We start from the raw sequence: 22,469 nt of genomic DNA, 5'->3' as shown, positions 1-22,469 counted from the left end.
TCTTACTGTAGTTTTAAAGACACCGTATTATTTTGTAAATTTAATTAAAAGTGAAAGTAAAAGGAACTTGTTTTTAATTCAATATTATAATAAATTTCGATTGCAACGCTCATTTAAATATATCTATATACGTATATGAAAGTCCTGGCTATAGCCGGGATTAATGCCAGGAGGAAGAAGAAGACGTATATGAAAGTCCTGCGTAACCTTGACTCGCGTTGACTTTGACATGTAGGTAGGTTAGGGAGTGTAGGGGAACACCTAACATATTTTTTTTCGATATATGGGATTACGAGAAACGCAATTTTCCATTGATATATATAAGTTCAAATAAACTTTTTTTTAATTTTTATCCATTTGCGATTTGCAATGGCATCGATTCAGCCATAAAGATCCTAGTAAAGTTAGTTAGGTCACCATTTTGCTACAACAATTATTGTTATTATTTTATTTTCATTTTCACGTTGTCGTCTAAATAAAGTGAAGTAGGCGGAGCGGATCCCAGTTTTCTAGATATTGCGTTTTGAGTGGCGGAATTCAACGCCGCGCTTTGTTTCTTATAAGAGGAAAGAATTACAAATAATTTTAATAATAAAAATAAGATAAATTAACTATAGGCTTTTTATTAGTTACTTGTTAGAACTGTTTTTCTTCTTAAAAATAGAGTATGTTTTAAATAAATACTTTTATGGATGTGAACATTCTTTATAGTACACATTGTAGTTAAAATTAAAGTCAATGTTTTTTCATCATTATTAATCAATTAATTACATGCTGTTTTCTTAGTAAATCATTAATAACTACTAATAAACATTCGGAATTGAACCCGCAACTATCGAGTCCTTTTTAGACACTCTTCTAACTTTACTAAGACGGTGTTAATATTTCAGTAAATATATTTGTTTATATAATAGTTAAAACAGTTTGGAAGTGCGTAATAACGAGCTGTTTAACGGACCTCGTAAATTAGGTGAATAGCTGCACTAAGCCTAGTATCAAAGTGTGCTTAAATGTGTGGCCATACAACCTTATCCTTAGCTAAGAGTTGAAGATCAAGCTTAGTGGCATTCCAGGCCATGTTGTTGTTGTTCTTGATGATGATGACAATGACGACGATAATGGTGATAATGATGAAGGTGGTGATGACAACCTTAATATTATAATTGAGAGAGGAAAATATAGTAATAATACTTAATTTAACGGATAAGTTTCTTTTTGTCTAACTAATCACCAAACATAGACCATGTTCAGTGCCGGCAATTGGAGAATTGGAGAAAATCCTATCCAAAATTAATAGCTTTAAAATAATACTTAAGGGTCATAATCAGAAAAAGTGCACATTTTGTGTCTTTTCTTGTCCCGCTACTTTGAATGCGTTTCAAAAATACAATTTTAAAGATAATTTAAATATTTTGCCATTTAAGATAAATTTACTTATTAACTTAAAGATTTTTGTAATATTTTAAATGTATTAAGGCTAATAATAGAATTTTTTGTTAGTTGCAAAAAACTTTTCAAAATGCTTCCATACAATTTTTCGTGTCCCATTCACCACTTTACTTTTTAAAAATTGATTTGTTACGAATATTTATGGTTTTATTTGATTTCAGATATGTTTATATTACTTTACTTTATGCATAATATTAAATAGAACTACTTTTATTGATACATTATTTAATAAATAATATATATTAATTAACTAAATTTGTCCCAAAATATTGTTTTATTGTTTATTGTTTAATATTGCTTTTCGTTACTCAGGGCTAGTAACGTACAATTAAAATATGAACGCAATTATTTTGGATGGTATTTAATATTAGTTTTTATTGTGGCACCATTATTCTAAAAGTCAATGCTGTCGTAGCTACAACCAGTAGTGTTCTCGCAGCAGTTGAGGGGTTCAAATGTTTTAAAGGGAATGCGTAAAATTTCATCTCAGGGTTATAAACGGCTTTTATTTTGGTAAGTATTCTATTATTTCGTTTTCTTGTTTATGTTATTTGCTTCTTTTTACAAAATCTCAAAAAAGAACTTCATTGCTTGCACATGCAACACGTGGCTTATGAGCAAATATTTAAAAAGGTTAGAATTTCTCAGACTTTATTCTCAATTTTGTTATATTTCGTTACGTAACGAAACTGAGAAAATATGAAGCCTAGTTCATAATTACGTTACCATCGGAAGATATGTATATAAAAAATAAATTGCTGGCATATGAAAAAAATAATTGGTGACTTTTGATAACGTAAAGTGACCAAAAATTATGATTTTTAAGTTTTTTGCCTGTTTGCTTGTTTGTCTAATGTGTTTGTGCACGCTTATCTCAGAAACGGCTTAACCGATTTAGTAAAAAACATTTTTTTATTCTTCCTGAAATTAGTTGTGATTTTGTAATTACTATTTTTTTCTCTGGAGATAGTGAATTAATAAATATGTAGCTCAAGCGGGTGAGGCTTTTATTTAAAAACAAATACGTTATGTACTAGCGTTGTTAAAGATCTAAACAATAAACATGAAGTATTATTAAATACCTATTGATACATATTTTTTTATTTTCAGTAAGCGACATGGCTCCTATATCAAATACTGAAAGACAATAAAGATATAGAGAACGTCTTAAACAGATCAATCCTATGAAATATGAAGATATGCGGAATAAACACTTACAAAGAATTAAACTTAATTCCCGTGATAACGACTCAAATTTTGATATATTTTAAAGTGGATTTAATTTTATCATTAACTTTGTGATCTAAAGATATAAGATAAAAGATAAAAGATAGTTCTAAAGAACTATAAGTTTATTACGTTACGAACTAGCATTATTATATTGTTAATATTGTCAGTTTGTTATGTTTTCTTACCTTTGTAATCTGTTAATTCAACGATTGAATCTTTAAAATTTTAATTTGTGTCTCATTAAATAAAAAAAACAATAGTTTTATTCATATAATATTTCTATTTTGTTGTGTATAATGCCTTATGACATCAGTTTCGTAACAAACTTTATCAGTGTTGTTACTTATCAGTTACGTTACGAATTCGAAAATGTCCACTTTTCTGATTATGACCCTTAAAAGAATCTTAAATCTAAAAAGAAGCCATAATAAAAATAAAATTAAACAATTAACTCTAAAACTAACCGTCTCTGTAATGGCCACGCTCACGAAAGCATCCCTTAATTCAGTACAGTATTTATTGTGGTAGTATATTAGTAGACGTCGGTTAAAGATTACGGCGGAGTTATGTCGACGGCTATCCTACGTCTGCAATTTTAGGTCCAAACAACAAGATTGTATCTACGATTTATTATCTACTTATACTAATTTATCCTTTAAGAAATTTTGATTAGGACAGGAACTTTCTGTTAAATTAATTATTTGTTTCACATTTCATTATTAGAATATAATGATATTTGAGTATGATAATCTATGTAGGCTTCTAATAACGTATGTTAATAATTTTAGGGGTAAATCCATAAAGAATTCCATAAATCAATCTGAAACTAAAAGTCATATCGAGATGATGATCTTTTTATTTAAATGAATTCTATTCCAACTGAGGGTCTAGTTTTATCAAAATCGATTTAATAATTTTAAGATAGGAATAATCACTCATATCTGAATGGGATAGAGAAGAAACTACTTAGCATTCCAGCGGAATCGAACCCCGTTTACACACTTGTGCCCCTGCATGAGATCTAGCCTGAAGACTGGTGCCTAGGTAATTTTTTCTTCTTAATTGACAAATAATTAAATTCTGTTTTTTTATCAATAATTATTATTTGTCATCAAAATTAACCATTAAATTATCTATTCAAATGCCAATTTATAAAGAGTTAGCTAGTTCAATTTATCACAGAATTTTACGCTAAAATTGGCAATAATTAACTAAATAATTAATTGTCCAACGTCAAACAGTGGTTGTACGGCGGGCTATTTGTAATGTAATATATTTTCATTTAGATTTAGTGTATACATTAGCTTTTATATGGTGGATGTTCTTTTGTTTGTTTATTTGCTAATTTGGGAGTTTGTTTACGCGAGGGAGCTTTTAGTACGGTGGTTGATAGATGTTATTGTTAGCCTACCGGTAGTGAGTTTGATATCAACAAAGAACACGCTGTATCCCGCATACAGTAGGATAGGCAGAGATAAACTAGTGTTAAAACACTTTCTTTGCCATTTTAGGCTGAATTCTGGAGGCATTGCGTGTTGAAAGGCGGAATTCGACGCCACGCTTTACCTCGATACCAGAACAAAGAAATGAAATTATGAATTTAAATAAATATTTCATTTCCTCCAAAGGAATCGAACCCACAACCAGTCGTGGATACAATCACAAATTTCTGCCTCAATTATGAAAGTTAATAACCAATAAACTTATAACATTTTTTCGACTGAAACTACAAAGTTATAAGGAACTTATTAATAAGTAAGTTTGCGAGCAAACAGTTGCTTACTTCTTTTTTGCGCCGTCATGATTTTTGCCCTAAATGATAAGAGCAAAGCTCGTTTTGCTTACTTTTCTTATCCTTACGCATTTTCAATAATAGAGCACGACACCCTTCTGTAAGCACCGTGGTAGTGGGTTCGTATCTGACTGGGATAGTTAATTATTTTCATTCCATCGCTCTAGTACGATGACACAGCGCGGCGTTGAGTTTCGCCATTGTATCTTTTAATTTGGAGGGAAGTTAAGAACAGTGTGTCACAATACTAGGTTCTTCCCACCTATCTGTAAAGCGGAAAACCGTGAATCGACTGTCGAACCGATTGTTGAAATACATCAGCTTGCATGTTGAGTGGCGGAGTTCAACGCCATATTTTGTCGTAGTGAGCTGCTGCCCCACGACGACTGCGTGTTACTAGTTCCTAGATACAGTTACTACAAAAAATATTTCGTCTGCATAATTTTAATAACAATATTACAGAAATCATAATATATCTATTCTTTAACATGAAGTAAAATAATTAAGACATTAATAACACACACATATACACAGTTACGGGCTTTGTATTAGCAACTGTGTCAATAATAATGTTTACTCTATGTAAACATATGTGTTACTTACGAGTACGTCTTATGACGCAGTAGAGCGCCAGGTGTAGTAGAACAGGTTTAGGTGACAACTGTAGTTGTTATGGGTTCAATTCCCACTAACCACGATGGCCTCAAAATTTCACTTTCTTACTCTATTTTATGTTATTTATTCATATATTGTATTTTTAATAATTTATCTTGGCCAGGCCGTGATCCCAGAACCCTGTAAAGGCATAACATCTGATAGTCCTCGACCCAACTCCTTAATCTTAAACCGACGCCAAACTAGAACAGTATCCACAATAAATACAGGAAATTAGGGATGTCGCTTAGGTGTGGCAATGCAACTTGCGGCTCTTATTTAATTTCAGTATTATTTATAATTTGTGTTTATATATTTTGATAGTACTTTTTCTACAGTTTAGTATAATTTGGCTAGACAAGTATTTCAGTGAGTACTAAAAATGTATTAAAAAATAGAGAAAAAAGTAGAGAATGAGTTATAAAAATACCTATTCTTAAGCAATTTTTAACGTTTTATAAATATTACGGCACACTAAGGATAGAAAAATATTTAAGATGTTACTAAATATTCTTCGTGTTTTAATCACACTTTAAAAAAATTATAAGCAGCATTATCTTTGAGATCTCTGAGACTAATAATCTAAGGCAATTATAAATAGTAATAACAATAAATGGGGAAGTGCGGCCAGTCGTTTTGCAAAGGCACAAGCGTGCGATTGTAAACGTGACAGGTTCTGGGTTCGATTCTCGCACATGGAAATATAATATTAAAAAAAAATCATTTCCTCGCTCTAGTAACGAGTCGAAGCGTGGCGTAGAGTTCCGAAAATTGTAATGTAGACAATTTTTATATGAAAAATAAAGACTATTAACCAACTTTATTACTATTTAAGAAATACTTTTAAATCATCTAAAGAATATAAAGCTGACACTGCCTCGGAAGGCAGTTCAGTTGGAAAGAACCGGTGCGAAATATGACTGTTGTAATAGCAATCTTGCATAAAATTTTAACCATTAATTCTTCACACATTTATCGCTTTTTTGGGACAGAGGAATATCAATTTAGTAAAACCATGGCGTCTTCTCATGGCCGTAACGCAGACTACACTTTAATTGTAGGCTTACAAAGTAATTTGCCTTATTTACGACTCCTAAGCAGTTAAGAGTTACGTCGTTAGAGTTTTAACTATAAACAACCGGAGATTACTGACATTACTGACCTCTGCCGCTCAAACGATTGGAGTTGTGAAGATGTATAAATCAAAGGGACTTTGGTCACAAAATTTTCTGACAGTTTTCCACTAATACCTAATGAATTATCTAAATATCTATAACTAATTGAAAGTTTTGTCTACTGAAATCTGTGGCTAATCCTGAATAATTAATGGTCAGAAATTTTGAAATTTTGGCTCATTCGTTTTGTTATACTTCAAAGAGTTATTCGTACGCAAAATTGTAATATACATATGGAAATTCGTGAAAAATTTGCAATGTAATTTCCGCCCTTTTAGAATTTAACCTCACTCTCTGTCGTCTCATATATTAATTACAATCTTCCAATTTAAATTTATATCCACGACCAACTCATCTATGTATTTTCTTTCACTATGCTATTTTTTTAGATTTACGCTGTATCCTGAGAAATATAAACAAATCATTTCCCCTAGTGGGAATCGAACTCGAACATCGAACCTTAATGTTTAAAATCAGACGATATGCCACTGCTTTACAACAGCCTCATTTTAATAATATGTAATTTTTTATGTAATTTTAATATATATATATCTTTGTATGTATGTATATATGTTAATTCTAAGAAGGTCAATGTCTCCACAACAAAACAGAATATGCATTAGCAAGTGCCACAAATACAATATTAGCGGCATTGTTTTAGCAAATTCGATAATGTAATCCCAGTACATACATTAATTATCTGAGATAATTTGCGTAATACTATTGCTAGACCGAGTATTGTAATATACATTCTCTAAATAATAAATGTACAAAAAAAAATGCTTCACAAAAAATGCTTCATGCGTTATCCCTCGCAGCAGGGTAGTCAGAGAGGATCTAGCACAGCCTCTGATTGTAAGCGCGACAATTGTGTGTTCGATTCTTAAGCGGGAGAATGAAATAGTAGGTTAACATCAGGTTCCTACTCTAATGTTTAAATCGGCCCTCGAGACCGTCGTGGTGCAAAGGCCCAAGGGTGTGACTGTAACGGAGGGTTCCTCAGCCGAAGAAGTGAAAGCTCGTGAAGTTGAGGAAAAAATAAACTTTCATTTAAAATGTGTCAAAATTGCAAAATCAAATATCTTATTTCTATTTATTTGTTCTCTAGAAACTTAAATGCGTTTCAATCCAGCACCGGATATACAGCCGGTGTCGGTCGAGCTTTTGCGGATAATTGGCTTAGGGCCGAGGAAGTATCTGTTTGTGGAAGTCAAAGGAGGCATTCACACCGTTCTGTTGATCGTATTGTGGTTTAACCTTGCTTCGGGACAGTATAGGCGAATATTGCATTGGAATTTATAGGGGAAATATGTTTTGTTTACACCATTTCGTTATGGCTTCTTGATGAATATTGTGTGTTGAGTGACGTAACTCAACGCCGTCCTTGTCAGATAGGAGAAATGGTAATAGTGTCTCATATCTTTTGATTGCGTTGACTTAGAAGATTGATGTTTTCTGTGCCTTAAGGACCTACAGACTAAAATATTTGATATTAAAATCAGCGGTAATACTTCCAAGCTATCTTGAGATAAATGGTCGTGACAGACGGACAACAAAGTAATTATGATTCCATTGGTTGGGCATATGGTAATTAGGGTTCCATTTTTACCTTTTGAAGTACGGAACCCTAAAATCTAAATCAAAACGGTTCATCGTTATCATCGGTGGTTATTATGACTGAATTCACATTAATTGTAGAGCTTAATTCAGCCAAACTGAAACTAGGATATATGTATGTGTGTATAGGAAATTAGATGATACCAGCTAATCGTCAAGTAATCAAGCATAAATAACGTTATTAATTACATGGTGGGTGATGAGTGTATAAGTATACTCGTATATAATAAGGTATGAGACGCCTATATGCTACCTTAAATTCAAAAATATTTTTTAATGTTCAAAAATATTTTTTTAAGGAATCTGGAAACCTAGAGTTAAGTTACTTCCGTTCTCTATTTACCGCCGAACTCTGGAAGCATTGCCTATAGAGTGGCGAAACTTAATTAAGCTTAACTAAGCTTAAGCCCTTTGCCTCTTTATCAGAGCGAAAAAAAATGAAAAAATTAAATACTTCATTTTCTCGAGTGGGAGTTGAACTCACAGCCTGTCGTGTATACAGTCGCACGCTTGTGCTGCTGCGCCATGGTAGATTATATTTTTTTCAAAATTAAAAATAACCAAATTGAATACTCGTTCATTGAAATCTTAAATTTGTTCTTTAAACTTTTGCTAAATTTTCTTACCCCATTTTCCTATTTTAATTAAGACGAAGTACGAGGAAGTCTTGTTTACAAATAAAGTAAATAATTTTAAATATAAGTTAAAATAGAACCTTTTCTTTTCTATCTATATTCTTTTTAAATTAAGAAACTGACTGATTAATTGTTTTTAATATAGCATGGTAGGCATAAGGAACCTAGTGTTAAGAGGTCTGTTTCCCACTCTCCGTCGAATTTCCAAGACATTGTATGTAGAGTGTTACCTGAGCGGAGAAATGAAAATAATTTATTCCCAAAAGTGGACATAGAATGTCTAGCCATTGCTTTTATAGTCAGACGTTGCGCCGCTGTGCCATGACGGAGATAAAAAGCTCTATAGTTCGTGCAACCTACTGACATTTAAATTAAAATCAAGTTTTTTAACTTTCACTTTTTAATACAATTTACAAAGTTGTGCAAAGTCTTTAATTCTACAGTAAGAGCAGTCGTGGCCGAGCGGTTAAGGCGTCTGACTAGAAATCAGATTCCCTCTGGGAGCGTAGGTTCGAATCCTACCGACTGCGAATGTTTTTTTATTGTTCAAATTATAATATATTTTTTTCTTTAATATTGATTTCAATTTTTTAAGGTGTGTTTGACATTTATTTTGATTGATTTAATTTTTAGTAATGATGTATACGAATATAATTTAGAAATTTTTCCATATTTTTTTTCTATTTGTTCTTGTTAATTGATATAATTTGTAGATTTTATCCTTTCATTGCATTAGCAACAAAATATTATTTATAGGTGCTTTTTTGACGCATTCGGCTACTCTCTGACGTGTTTACCTCTAAATTGGTGTTTCAATTATGACAGTAGTTATAAAGAAAAGCTTTTAAAAACGTTTCGTCTGTCTTGTTCAGACACGGCGCAACACGCAGCGTTGAGTTACGCCATCAAGCGCACAATATATGACTATAGCATATGGCATATTTAAACGAGCTATTCTGACTGCGATGTACCTATCAATTACTGTATTCTAATCTTGATGAACGGACTATACAATACAAAAATGATTTTTCAATTCAATGTCATAGTTCCTGAAATTAATTAGTTTCATCAAGTAATTTTCAGCTTTATAATATTAGTGTAGATTCCTGAAAATACTGGTAAAATATGCATAGGTATAATATAATATTACAACTAGCCTAATATGACAAATTAATAGAATATTCTGTGATCAAATCTGATTAATAACGTTATTGACGCTTGATTACTGCGGGTCTAACCTCCAAGCAATTATCACTGATATTGTATGTACACACACACACACACAAACAAACAGACACAAATACATGTAGATACTGGGTAATATATATAGGCTTCGACTGCATGGACTACAGGATTATTTGTATATACGTCGATCGGAAATTATTTTATTTTTAAACATAATGTAAGGACGACTATAGGTTAATCTAAACTGGTTATTTTTAAAGAAATAGGACCTGGTATTGCAAAGTTGATATTTTTTTTACATTTCATTTGTATTAAGCATCTAACAAACAAAAAATAGTACAACTCAAAATCCACTAACTGTTTTTGCATACTGTACTCATTAATTGGATGACTTCGAAATTTGAAATATGTTTAAAAAAAAGATAAAATAAACGCAACTATCATTGGCGTCTGCTCTGACGACTGCGGTCGTTGCTTGCACCGTGTCACATAGGGTGTAGGCAAATTAAGCCCTTAAGGATAAGCCCTTCAAATGGTAACAATAATAACCCCAAATAGGGATCGAACTTACAACCATTACGTATAGACACTGTCATTGCGCCACAATGCCCCTAATGATATGGCTAATTAATCAAATATTCGCGATTGACAGTTGCCACGTGATTAATATCGTTACCGACGGGCTGCTTCCCACAATCGTCATCTAATTATTAATTATAATTAAATTGGTATCAACAGTTAAGGGTTAAAGTTTCTTCGAGCATTTCGTTACACACGTTTTTTTAATCGTCATAATGTAGGATACGTAGAATAGTGAGGATGTGTATAAGATATTTTTATGTATCTATATTAATATTGTAAAGCTCAAGAAATTGTTTGATTTCTTTACAACGTTAAATGTTTTATAACAAGGCTACTGGTTCGAATTGAAAAACATTATTATTATTTTGTTTTTCATTAGCGAGCGCAATTTTGATAATCTATACAGCCTAACGTAATCCTGCCTAGTTTAACGATATATCATATATCAAAAAACGTTCATTAACTTTAAGCTTATATAAATAGCTCACTTGGGGGAATGAGTTGAGTGGAATTTGGCGAAAAGTGGTTATCAGAGAGTCTTATTATCAGGTTTCATCTGCCTACCTTGCAATGCGAGAATGTCCGTTCACCTGCTCACATGACGACCTGATTGAGGCAACAAATGCCGCATTCGACGTGGCGAAATACTGGCAAAATATGATCTGATTTCTCCAAGCATTGACACGAAGAAGAAGAATGAGAGAAAAACCGTTAAACCTTATTTTTTGTCACCACTAAACCGAACCTCGAAGCCCAGTCAACTCCTAAATCAATCCAGTGCAAGCACCGTAGACTTGCATATTAACCCTCACAATCAGAGCGGCCTCGTTACTCCATAATTCGATCACCGTCGTTCACTAATCACCCGTTCATTTACATACAATTTATTTTGTGAGGCTTCCAATTTGACGCGCGATTGTTTGAACGCGATTTTAGTGGTTACGGTTATAGCTGGCTCGGTGCCACATTTTAACTTTTATGTATTTTGGGGTATTTGTTTTGTTTGATGAAAGTTAGGACTTTTGGATCGTAGGTTCATGTTCTGTGCGGAAAAGTGTTTTTTTACATTTACGTTTTATCACTAGCAGATGGTCAAGAAGAACAAAGAGTCCTTGCTGAATTTTTTAACTTCGCTTACTGTTTAAAGGTCTGTTATTAAAGTTCTTAATAATCTCTGAAGTTATTGTAATTTTATGTCACCTATCTTCAAAATGAAGAACACTGAAATCTCCAAGATTCACCAAGGTTTCCCCCTACCTTCTTTGTCACTTACGTTTCCATTAAAAAAATATCATTAATCGTCACTATAATTAAATATTAAATATAAGTTCAGGGATCAAAATTTTTGATACATTAAAATCCATCGCGAATTTAACAAGACAAAACTAAAACAAATCTTTTTCATTTTCCACAGAAGGTCCGACTATACATGGTGGTACCCTCCTAATATTACTTTAGCTATATAGTGTGGGTGAACTGTTATAGCAATAAGTTCAGTAAACACACCTACATACATTTGTTTAGAGAGCCAGACCCATGAGTTTGTTCATTTGGCGTATTTACACGCTATAGTGTACATTGTATAGTGTATAGTGTTTACGGTATACTGAGAGATGAGCGTGATCTGGTTTAATCCATTATATTTGGTATAATGTTTATATTTAACATCTAATGGCATAGTAGCATTAAATATATTATTAAAAAATTAAGCAAAAATGAGGATATTATAGTAATTAAAATTGAGTTTCACTGATTCAAACATTTCTTTGGTTGAATAATAATCTACCATATTTAGAGTCCAGTCGTAGCGCAGGTTGAGGTTGAGGTTTATCCCTTAGCAAAAATAGTCTATTTAATATTTTTATTTCTTATTTCTGGTGACGAGGCACAGCGCGGCTTCGAGAACTGTCGAGTACTGACTTAACATACAATGCATCCAGAATTCGATGGAAAGTGAGGACCGGAATTGTCTTAACGTAAAGGAAGTGTCTTAACACTAGGTTTCTAGGTTTCTTCTGCTTATGTGCATGATACAGCTTGATGCTGAAAAAAAGGGAAACAAGAGAATAATCAATTTATCGAGGGAGACCTTAAGTCTTCCTTAGACTATGTCTAATACATTACGTTATTCGTTTTGATGAAATCCACAGTGACTCCCTACTGTTAGAGTTACTTTGACACATTCTAATGTGTCATGTGACATATACAAACTGACTATGCGGGTGACACTGCAGGTACAAGCTACTAGCTTAAGCTGTTTTAGCTACAGGCCAAAAATTTAACTAGTTAATAATAAAAAGAGTCTAGACATAATTAAAACTTTGAATCTATATAATATTAAGCAAGCGCTAAATTTAAATATATGTACATATTTAAGTCTATAACTAATAAATTTATAAAATTAATTATAAAAGTATTTAAATAAAATCTTTAGCCAAAAATTTCGTATTCTTTTAAAAGTTCACCGCCGCCGTTCAAAAAGTTGACGGCAAATGAAATAAACCAGCCAACTTAATGAGTTCGGGCCGCGGAGCGTGAAGCGCGGTTAAATTTTTACGTACTTACCTAGTTTATTAATTACTGAGAGAATTTCTTTTTTTTGTTTAACTTCTATATGGACTGGGCTTTTTTGTCGACTTTTATAGCACAAGGCTACCTTGACTGCTGATGTGGGTGAGAGCTTTGCAAAGGTTATATGGCAAATTTAAAATGTTCAGTTTAAACGAGGTCGTTATGGCTTAGTGGGATAGCGTCCGGCTGTATCGGTCGACCAGATCCTGATGTTCCAATCAGATCAGGGGAGAGGTAAGAGTAGAAATGAAGATAATTTCTATAATCTTTATTTCTACGTTCTGGTAGACAAACGTGGCGTAGAGTGGTGTGTTTAAGCACTAGCTGGTTTTGTGTTTATATAGATGGTTGTTATTTAACAAAATTCAATTGTTATTAGTCATTTTGTACGGACTTTTTTGGGTAGAACTGGAAAGTGGTGGGTTTCCAATTTATCCTGAAAGCAGGTAAATAGTAGGGAATTTGTTACTTAAGAGAAAAACTAGAAGGGGGATATTGGATATGACCTCTAGTGAGAGATACTTCATATAGCACGATATCCTGCAGGGTGCTTCGGTCATAAAATTATTAAAGTCCTCATTTCCTGAGTAATTTTCTAGACATCGCGTGTTGAGTGACATATATCAACGCTGTACTTTGTCTCGTTACCAGGAGAAGGACATTAAAACAAGTTATACTACCAAGTGGAAATCAAATCTACAATCCTCGTATTTACAGGCAGACACTATGTAGCGACGGCCGCAATATATACATATTTCCTTCTCTTTAGTGGAATTCTAACCTATAACCATCGTATTCAGACATGCCGACTATACCAGGATAGCGTAAAAGTTATATAATAAACGATTTCTGTCAACATAAGGAACATTACTAGACAGACTTAATAAAATCGTCAACTAAACAGTCTTTGTTCATATTAATTCATCTTTTCGAGCAATTTCATTGTTTGAATGGTTACTTAATGAGTCCTTTTGATGTATGATGTTTGCTTTTTGTAGAAGACTAGCGGACGCGCGCAGCTTCGCTTACTTATTTAGGGGTGAATTCTAGAAAACCATGAAACACGTGCTCAATTAAATACTTTTAAAGATCTAAATTTCGAATATTATAAAAATCGGTACCGATTTAAAAAAAAATCCATACAAACTTTCAACCCCTATTTGACCCCTTTAGGGTTAAAATTTTTCAAAATCCTTTCTCAGTGGATGTCCAGATTACGAAAGTAAACATCTGTCCAAATTTAACGTTTCTACGCACAGCGGTTACGGCTGTGCGTGCGTCTTACCTCAGTCACTGAGGACAAGTCCTTTTATATATATAGATTCTGATATCGTCGTGGCGCAGTGGGGCGTGGAGCGTTTGATTTGACTTTTTCTTCTTCTTCTTTCTTTCGGGTTCGATACCCATCCATTTGGGACTGGAAAATGATGCGGGATCCCACAATACCAAGATCTCGGTATACCGGTATTGGAAGCTCTAATTTTTATATCCATACAACTTCCCAACTATCTAATCAACTTGCCCGCATTAGAATACATCACAGTTCAACAAAAAGTTGCATTAAAACCGATTCAGTATTTTGGAGGCAATATTTATTATACATTGACAATTAAGTCGGCTTTTTTTAAAATAAATTATGTAGAGTAAATTAGGATAAGTAAATATGGCGTGTACTTTTGCTTGGTGGAGAAATCCAATACTGTACAACTGATATGATTTCAGTCGAATACATTTATTTATTTTTATAAATTGATTTTGTGTTAGTCTTTTTCTAGATTTTTACGTAATATAACTTAAAACTTCCAACCTAATAGCTTAAATAAAATACATTAATAATAATTCTCATTCAATTCTTATTATCTCCTTAAGAAATCCAGCATCCTCAAGACTTACTGAGATTTGTAAACGAAAACTTATTAAAACTACCAAATCCTTCTAAGATTCATTCCAATCTGATTTTTCATTAATTATAAGTTTATAGCGTCGTTGATGAGCGAAGTCCGTTTTCAATTTAAAATAAATCTCAAAACCGCAGTAGTTAAAGCCAGTGGATTCCTCGAGAATTAGGCAACTTCGAAGTTGTGATTTAGAGATATCCTTTAAAATATATACTATTATAGATTTAGGATCATTTGAGCTCAGAGATAAATGTATATTATGATATTACAGGTTCAGGTTTGTGTCGGGTCAATATTCCAAAATTAATAGCTGTATGCTGTATTCCGCATTAAGGCAAAGATAACCTAGTAACGTTACCAACTCTTTGACTCATTTTTCTCTTTTCTCTCTTTATTTCATCACTAAAGATTAAATAAATGTTGTGTAGAAAAGGGGTAATAACTATTGAAAGGTACGACGGTTATGGTTTCGATTTCTACTCAGGAAACGAATTATTTTTATTCCTTCGCTCTAGTAACAAGACAAAGGATGGCGTACAGTTCTGCCACTCAACACGCTATGTCTTAAGAATTTAGCTGCTAGTCCTAAACCGGCAGTATTAACATTGGATTTCCTCTACTTATACAGATTAATGCAAAAAAATTATTACAGTTTTTAAAAACATATTCATCATACAAAAATAAAAGTAATAAGCAATCGACTAATTTCCTTAATGATCATTGAAATCCCACAATCGGCACGACGGAGGGGATCACCAAGTTTAATTACTACCGCATTAACCCTTCCATTGGCAATCCACCCTCAAGATAACTGCACTCGATTCTTCAACCCCCTCGAATTTACAATTAACTGGGTCGTCTCATCTTCTCGATTGCTCCTTGTTTTATAATTAAGATGTAGAATTGTTTTTTTTTTGTTTTAACAGTAGTATGAAAATTGCCATAATTATGGATGATGCAGTTACGATTTTAAAATACTAAAACTGTCGTAGCAAGTTGTGGCGTTCCCAGGTTCCCTTTGTCCTATATTCGGGATAAAGCGTGATGCTAAAATTAAAAATGATTTCTACCATCTATATATCTATCTAACATTAGACAATTTTAAGAACAATTTTTACTTTACGACCATTATTTGACATATTGCATTTGGAGTTGTACTCAATTTACATGAAATTAACTACAATTAATATAAATTTGTAATGATTTGCCAAGAAATGCCTATTTTAGTACTTTTTTTTATTTTTCAAGTTTTTCCCTTTGTACACATATTGAAATTTCTTGTATATCCAAAAAGCGACGACCCATAAGTTCCGAAACCGGAAGTGTAAGTTCCATAGCGTAACCATCAAATGTTCGATACCATCGCTCCATCAAACCACCTCCGGTCGTCAGTCACGGAGTGCGATCAACGCCGGGAATAGAATCCATTACTCTCTTCATCTCGAACAATTTGTTTAACACCAGCAGGCATTTATAATATTGTCTTGAATATTTTAGTGGGCGATAAGGCGTAACCGATTTCCTTTATAGAAATTGATGACGCATCCATTTTGTTGTCTTTTCAGGGCATCTTGAGATATTATATATTTTATGATTTATTGGATTAATATTGTTTTGTTTTTCTTTTGTAAACTTTGTTTTACAGATTATTCTATTTAAAAGTCATAGCTTATTTTAAACTTATTTTGTATTGGCCTAGTCAAATCGATATATGTAAACTTTTAGGAATGTTTAAATAACTAAGATTGATTTACTAATATATTACAAAGAATCTAGATGTCCTAATTTGTTAGAAGAATTAGTCTCTCGATTAAAATAAAAGAACAGAGAAGGTTGAACTGGCTGGTCTATATATTTTTGTAAATGAAATTCTGAGAAAATCAACTAAGTTAAAATTAATTTTTAATTTTTAAAGATTTTGTAATCAAAGTTAGCCATGACTAATATTAAAAGACGCCGTTGTGCCATAGTGAAACTACGACTGCCTGTAATTGTGGGTTCGATTACCTCTCAAATTATTTTCATTTCTTCACTTTGACAAAACAAAGCGTATTTCCACCACTCAACTCGTAATGTCTTGATGTCTTGAAATACGTGAAAGACCTCACTAAAGTGCGGGAAAAAGCGTGAAACTGATTTGAGTTGTTTTACTATTAGCAGTAGAAATAATAACAACATTGCATTAAATATTATAAAAATAATAAAATCATAAAACGTCGCAGAGGGAGCGAACGTCTGTATTGAATTAGAATTCCATTTCATTCCCGAGAATCGCCTTATTTTCTGCTCCCAATGAAACTGTCCAGTTGTTTTAGGACTGCCTCATACTGGGGCTTAAATTAATTATATATATTAATTTTTTACTTAATATCTGTACTTTTATGTTTAAAGATTATGTATTCTTTTTCGACAGATTTTTTTAGAAATTTTGATTTTTTATGATATATGTATGTATATTTATTTGAGGCCAGTCGTAGCGAAGGGGCACAAGCGTCAGATTGTAAACTCGACCAATTTTGGTTTCTATACTCACTCGAGAGAATGAAATATTTAATATTTTCATTTCTTTGCTCTAGTAACAAGGTAAAGCGGCGTAAAGTTCCACCACTCAACACACAATGTTTCCAGAATTTGACGAAAAGTGAGGAGCGGAAATATCTTAATAGAAAGGGAGTGTCTTAACACTAGGTTTCTAGGTTTCCTTTGCCTATCGTGCTGTGTGCGGGATACAGCGTGAATTTAAAATATATTTCAATATTGATAAATATATAAATATTAAAGTACAAATAGCTTTAATCTATTCTTAATCAGAATTCAATGTTCTATCTCTGTTTTAGCGTGCTCTACTGAATCAATATACTTTTTGAAAATTGTTCTTATTAATTTTTTCTTAATTTGAAATCAATTGTAGAACCCAATACACCCACAACTTAAAACCAGCAAGTAAAACTTTTGATTTGTGGAGCGCCTCGGCCGCGGCGAGTTGCATTCAACTTATATTTGAGACGTGCAGGTTAAGGGCGTTAAAGTGCTCTCGTTAAATATTTGCTTAAATGCTTTTAATTTTTTTTTAATCCCGCTCTATCCTGCTTTATAACACTAGGTTTCTTCGCCTACCTTATTTTACAGGTAGAAAACCTAGAGTTAAGATACTCCGTTTTGAACTCTCTGTCCAATTTTTGAGACCTACGCAAAAAATAGGTCATTTTCGTATATACATATGGCGCTGTTACAACATAACGTACAATGATTGTAAAGTTCAAAATTTATTTTGTAAAAGACTCATATGATGTGGCTTCCATAGCCCATGTTTAAAAAGTATTGTAATAAAAAAATAATAAATCATTACAAAGTTCCAATAATTTGTGGCGACTTCAGCCTAGTGTTTGGGAGCTCTATCCTCACTCGAGGAAGTGAATTATAATATGAAAAATAATAATGACTTAACACTGGGTATCATATTTTTTAAAACTGTTAAGCTAATAATAAAAAATACATTATATTTGAATACACGACCTCAACACCACATAAGTCCACATTACCCCAACATATCCTTAAGAGCTTACACAACCCCCTTATTCATCTGTCGCAAGGAGTTAGTTATATACGAAGTAATATTTCCCACAAACATATAAGCGTGTGGAGAACATTAAAAAGTACACGAGAATGCTTTTCATTTGAAGTGGTCAGCTGGTACTAATCATTTATGTACGTTATAGCTGGCACTTAACACATATTGTCGTGTTTACGAGGCGGGTTGGAGATGGTGGGTGTTTGTGTCTGTATGTACATGAGTTTGTATGATAATATGTATGGTGTAGTTCGAGAATTTGGAGCTAAGTGGGGAAAAGAAATGTCTTAGCATTAGGTTCCCGGGTTCCTTCCGCCTCAATTCCGCACTTTTTATTGTTACTGGAACGAAGTCATGAAAATATTTAATTTCGCGGCAATCGAACCCACAATCGTTAATCCAACGCTGTGCCGTTACGCCAAAACGGAATCGTGTTTCATTTATTTACTTTTAATCTATGCTTAGAAGAATCATGTTAAGATGAGATGTTCTTCGAGGAATTCTTCAAAGAAAGATCCACCGAAAATACAGAGACCGTGCTTCGCCTCGTTACCCGAGTGACGAAATGAAAATATGATGAAATATGTCTTTCCCTAGAACGAGGATCGAACCCACCACTATCGTGTTAACAGTCACACGCTCGAGCCCCTGCACCACCACGGCTTCAACAATCAAAATGTTTAAGCAATTCTACTACATAAAAAGCAGTAGCAATATTATGACATAATAAGCTCTGAGTATGTTCTCTTGTAAGCTTCCATTTTTACTAGCGGTCAGTAGTGGACTATAATTTTTCACATATTTATACGATGCAGTAAGATATAAAGTTATACTAATAGTATAATAATTATAGTAGATATAACGTTATACATGTAAATATAATATCAATTTTTGTGAAGAGATATTAGCGTTGATTTTTCTGTCAGTACACGATCTTAAATTTAAGAATTCGGCGGAGAGCGGGAACCAGAAGTGTCTTTATGGAAACGGAGTGTCTTAGCACATGGTTCCCAGGTTCCTTCTGCTTACTTTAATACAGCATGGGATACAGCGTGAAGCTGTAAAATATTTTTTTAAGAACTAGAGGTAAGCTTTATGAAAAGGTAATCGATAGGTAAGAGGTAAACATTAGCCAAGTTTACAATGTTCTCCACTTTTCCCTACTATCTGCGTTAAAATAAAAAGATTCCTAACACTAAAGTTAAACGTTCACATACATATTATCCATAAAATCTAAAATTGTGTTTTCGAAAGAATATTTACGGTAATACCTTCGAGATTAAGGAATTTTGAAATATCCTAGCTAAATGAAATATTATTCCGCACCGCCTGCCTGTATACGTACTTGTATAGCGCCGTTTCACCGAAGAATACGGCTGATGTAAGCATTGTGCATCGTTAGCAAGGAACTGGATACATGGAGGTGGCAAATTATTAATTTAAATTATAACTAGAAATATATATTTCTGTCAGATTCATATTATTTTTTGTCCTGGTTTTGCTCAAGTAATTTGGCGAACAATAAACGTACGGTTTTAAATCTTATATTGTAAAAATAAACATGTATAGTGTGCAACTATTGTGGCCTATCTGTTCCTATTAATTTTTCGGTCTAAAATAATTATATAAAAAATTACTTAATAATTTTTATTAATCTAATTGATGAGTATGTTCTCTTAATTTTTTGCTCATAATCGCTTTATTAGGAAGCTGCTATAAGTCTCGGAAACAAAATCAAAACAAAAATAGATTTTTAGGAAATGAAATACCAATATTTTCAGGGTTGAAAAAAAATTAGAGTATGCAGACATAACGTGGAATTACGATATAAATGTCTTAAGCCCATGACACCACCAGTGACAAGAGTGACAAGAAATTTGACAGTAGAACAACGTCTGACAGTAAACTCGCCGCGGTTCCCACAAGGGAAGGCACGGCGTTGAGTTCCGCACACGCAATGTCTTGAATTCAGGCGTGAATTAGAAAGAAAGGAGTTTCTTGGCACTATGCTCTCTCTTCGCCACGCCCCCGCCCATTCTGCTATAAGGGAAAAGCCTGAAGGAGCTTTTTATTTATAAACAGAAATATGTTTGTTAAAGGTTAGATTTATCAAACTATTTAGAAAAAAAAACTATATTTTCTTAAAATTTATATATATAAAACCTTTCAATATATAAATATTATTATTAGTTTCGTAGCTCCGATATCGGTTTCAGTAAGCGATAGCCGCTTAGCCGCTTAGACTGCTTTACGTTCCGAGCATCTCAAGGAATCTATAATACCCTACCGCGTTATGCATATCTAGGTATATACATATTATAAAACTATTCTATAGTAATAATCGTTATTAGAATCTTATAAAAGAAATTATAATTATGGAGTGTCTTGACACTGGGTTCTCTCTACGTACCCTGTTTTGAGCGAGACTAGACGTGAAGCTGAGAAAAAAACCTTTGTGAAATTTGTTGATGAGATTTTGATTTTTTAATTTTAATTTAACCAGGCAAAGTGCGTTACAATTTCCCAGAATTCGGTGGAAAATGGTGAACGGAGAGTTTTAACACTTGATATCCATGTTTCCTTCCCTGCTATGTGTGAGACACCGAATGAAATTTAAAAAAATCGTATCAAGAGACTCCGATCGTTGCTTTTAGTCCGGATATGAGACATTGCACGTCGAGTAACGTAGTTCAACACCGTACCAGTTCTTACGAGAGCAAGTAATTCTACCCCAAAAGGAGAATCGAACCCACAACCACCGTATTCATAGTCAGACGTTAACTCAATATTAAACAGGATATTCCCAATAAAGAGCAATTTCTAATTAACTTTCCTCTCTTTTTACTAGCATTCCCTCAAAAGCGCCTGCATTTCGCTAATAACGTAAGTAATTACCTGCCACCGTTAAACCTCTTAAGCATTCACCTGAAGTAATAAAATAATCGACATGTACGTCAATATAACGCAATATTGCACGAAAGAGATTTTATGGGGCGACCTGTTACGAAATATAAAACTGTATATGACCAAATTAATCATTTTATCAATTTTTTTAAATGTCACATTGAATGATGATAACGCTGTATCCTGGGAGCTGGGTAGGCAGAGAGAACCTGGTGGTAGTTCACTGTTTCCCATTTTCCGCCCACTTTTCTAGATATTCTATGTTGACTTGCGGTTCTCAACGCCGCGCTTTGTCTTGTTACTGGGTAAATAAAATAATATTCTTCCGAGTTTACAGACAGACACTGTATTGCTATACCTCGAAGACCTCAGCTAAAAAGTTTTCAGGTATGCTTTTCATCAGTCATTACACATCTAATGATAAACATTATCTTATGTGTTTATGACGTCATTAACTACGTTGACGTCGCAGTAGTCATTACGACTTCCGTTTCCGTTCACATAAAGCACGTACACATGTGAAGCTTTAAGATTTATATACTAGTTGTTGTCTTTGACTATGCTTGGATTAAATTAAGAATTAGTTAGCTGTAACAATTATAAAGTACTACGTATTTCACACTTAGAATTCAAAATGGAAGAACAGGTTAAACAAGAAAAATATTATGTAAGCAGAATGAAGACACTCCGTTCTCCAAGACCACGGGAATTGCGAAAGTCAACGCCGTGAAGTGCCTTGTTACCAGAGCAAATAATTAAAAATAACTTATTACTTTGAGTGGTAATTACAGAAAATCCATAGACTTCTAATATCCTCTCTATACATAAAACGTAAGAAAATAAAAACCAAAAGGAAAAAAAGCCAAAATTTAACAGCCCAGCATTAAGGTAATACAAAACTTTCATACACCCAGAGTCATCAAATCAAAAGACTCAAACGAGGCAACTCAGAAGTTTCTAACTCCGCCTCGAGGTATACGAGTAAGCCGGTGCGGTGCCGGTGCCGCCTCCCGTCAATTGCGTGTATTATCGTATCGGATTTATTACCACTCAAAAGTTTCTGGCCAAACCAAAGATAGGGTAAGGCAATCTCAGCTTTTAACAATTTTAATTGTTCTATGTTAATTATTAATCTGTTTTTCTTGAGAACATTTTATCTGTGCTTATCTTTTAAGAAAACCTGTTTCACGCTGTTTCCGCATGTAT

The 22,469-nt window shown here is 33.2% G+C and overlaps 1 non-coding gene across 1 annotated transcript; it reads left to right on the top strand.

The window, feature by feature from the left end:
• The first annotated feature begins 9,000 nt into the window (after window positions 1-9,000).
• On the top strand, window positions 9,001-9,082 carry TRNAS-AGA (transfer RNA serine (anticodon AGA)). Its single transcript has one exon. It is a non-coding gene; the product is annotated as a tRNA-Ser (tRNA).
• Window positions 9,083-22,469: the final 13,387 nt, after the last annotated feature.

This window comes from Heliconius melpomene, chromosome 1 (assembly GCF_056956725.1).
Source record: "Heliconius melpomene rosina isolate 202511_hmr_F chromosome 1, ASM5695672v1, whole genome shotgun sequence".
Lineage (NCBI taxonomy): Eukaryota > Metazoa > Arthropoda > Insecta > Lepidoptera > Nymphalidae > Heliconius > Heliconius melpomene.
Note: the sequence above shows the minus strand (reverse complement) of the source record. Positions and strands in the feature narration are given on the sequence as shown.